The sequence below is a fragment of the Octopus bimaculoides genome, chromosome 26, assembly GCF_001194135.2.
Source record: "Octopus bimaculoides isolate UCB-OBI-ISO-001 chromosome 26, ASM119413v2, whole genome shotgun sequence".
Lineage (NCBI taxonomy): Eukaryota > Metazoa > Mollusca > Cephalopoda > Octopoda > Octopodidae > Octopus > Octopus bimaculoides.
In genome coordinates, this window is record NC_069006.1 from 2591041 (window position 1) to 2593484 (window position 2444).

At 35.8% G+C, this 2444-nt stretch overlaps 1 protein-coding gene and 1 long non-coding RNA gene across 2 annotated transcripts in view; one reads left to right on the forward strand and one right to left on the reverse strand.

Moving 5' to 3' along the window:
- Positions 1–806, reverse strand: part of LOC106880588 (uncharacterized) — a 14812-nt gene extending 14006 nt beyond the window's left edge. The window contains exon 1 of the long non-coding RNA XR_008266835.1: positions 290–806. This is a non-coding gene — a long non-coding RNA (uncharacterized LOC106880588). The remainder of the gene's footprint in view (positions 1–289) is intronic.
- Positions 1–2444, forward strand: part of LOC106868831 (cytochrome P450 3A7) — a 388137-nt gene that overhangs the window by 153921 nt on the left and 231772 nt on the right. The gene's annotated exons all lie outside the window — the stretch shown is intronic.

Genomic DNA, 2444 nt, shown 5'->3' on the forward strand with positions numbered 1-2444 from the left:
ATATATATATGTATGTGTGCGTGTGTGTGTGTGTGTGTGTACATATATATATATATATATATATATGACGTGTGTGTGTACAAATAAGATGAGGAAAAAGAAGAAAGAGAAAAATATAATATAGACAAACAAACAGAATACAGACAGGCAGACAGACAGCCATCATATAGATAGATAGACAGAGAAAGAGAGATTGTTGATGGGTATTAGGCTTGAAGACAATATATATATAAGGGAACGTTATAGAAATAAAGTGTATTTTGATTAAATAAGAAGTAAAGACACTTACATTGAATGTAGTAGTAATTGACTCGAAGGCTGATAAAGTGAAAGTAAATTCTCCACGAAAACCTCACAGTTCTGAAAGTATGACCTACTTCAGTTAGAATGCTGTTTAACTGTGAATGTGGTAGCAGCAGGAGAGGGAGAAAAGGAATGTTTAAAAATGATGAATATATTAAACTATAGAAAGTAATGACAGCCACTTAATTACGCGGTAAAGTGTATAACTGGAATATTATTAAAACTAAACAATTAGCCTTTTGTCAGAGTTCTTATATGTCAATGAACAGGTTTTGGGCTCATTCTGCGAAGGGCATACTTAGCGTTATTGGGTGTCTTTCCCAATGTATGCGCTGCATATGGTTTAAATATTGGTTTCAAACGACTTCGTTTGGACCACAGATTTTTGATTTTCTTTTTTTAACTAAACAGTTTGAAACTTCATATACTGGTGTAGTTTCTCACGCTGAACACAATTTACTTTCAACATTTTTGACAAAGTTTCGTATTTTAGTATTTATTTCTTGTTAAAGTTGTCATATTTGTGTAATTTTAACCAATCAACGACGTGTATTCAGCTGAAGAAACCTACTGCTGTTTGCGATAGAAATCGAGGAGCAACAGTTTCCGGGTCATCTCTCACAAGAACACACCGAATAATCCACACGTCGTTGAAAAATACATTTACTAGAGTTGACCCGGAAGTTGTTGATCTTCGATTACTATCACAAGCAGTTATGAGCTTCCCGGTGGACTTGCATTGCATGGCCTTTTGTGCTAGCGAAAAACAGATGCTTGGCTCATGCAAGTTAATCCATAAGCAGTCTTGAGAATTTCATAAATTTCTGAGCTATTTTGCCCAGTTTAACACAAAACTTTATTGCTTATTGAGCTTCCAAATTTTCTTCACCTCTTGAAGGCATTCTGCAAATTAGTCAACTATGACAGTCAGTGGTTAGTAAAGTGTGCTCAAAGTGCTGATGTCGCTGCAGCCTTCAATCTGGAATAAAAAGTTGACAGGTCAGCTTATTAGATTATAGTAACTATATCCTAAAATTAAAATGCTCTAGAACAGTTACTACTGTCTCCTAGAAAAAAGTCTCCAAACCTCTGGAATGCACCACGGTTATGTACATACATACATGCATACATACATATATATTTATATACATGCACACTTACATACATACATACAAACATACAAACATACATATATACATACATACACACATACATACATACACACACACACATACATACGTACATACACATACATAAATGCATACACACATACATTAATACATACATACATACATACAAACACACACACACATACATACATACATAATACATACATGCATACACACACACATACATACATACATACATAATACATACATGCATACATACATAAGCGCAGGTGTGGCTGTCTAGTAAGAAGTTTGCTTCCCAATCACAGGTATACGATTCAGTTCCCCTGCGTGGCACCTTGGGCAAGAGTTATCTACTATAGTTTCAGGTTGACCAAAGTCTTGTGAGTGAAAATTGATAGGGTAGGCATGGTATATACCCTCTGTTGTTTATGCAGCAGAGGTATCAGCAAAGTATGATAACAGCTGGACAGAGACGAGATATTATATTGGAACCGTCGAAGGAAAAATCTAACCATCCTTTAACCTTTAGATTCCGCGAGGAGAGACATGCAGCACCCCTCTCGGAATTAATATGGAAACTTAAGGACAAAAGCATCCACTATAACATCAAATGGAATATCTTTTCTACGACTAAACTTTATATTAACAGGTCATAAGGATTATCGTTATACTCCCCTCAAAACCTATATCTATTTAAAAAAAGCTTAAGAACCTCCAGCGATTGTATAATTACTAGGAGCGAGATTTTTTATTCATGTCCCACATTACCAAATATATCTTAGCGGGAATTAAGGATAAACCATCGACAAGTAACACATTCCAGTGGTTGGTTTATGTAAATTTAGATATTTGTCAGACACAGGCTATATTTGCTGTATAGTTAATTATCTCCCCTTTATTTCTATCTGCGTGTCTGCCTGTCTGTTTGTCTGTCTGTCTGTCGCTCTGTCGCTCTCTCTCTCTCTCTCTCTCTCTCTCTCTCTCTCTCTCTCTCTCTCTCTCTCTCTC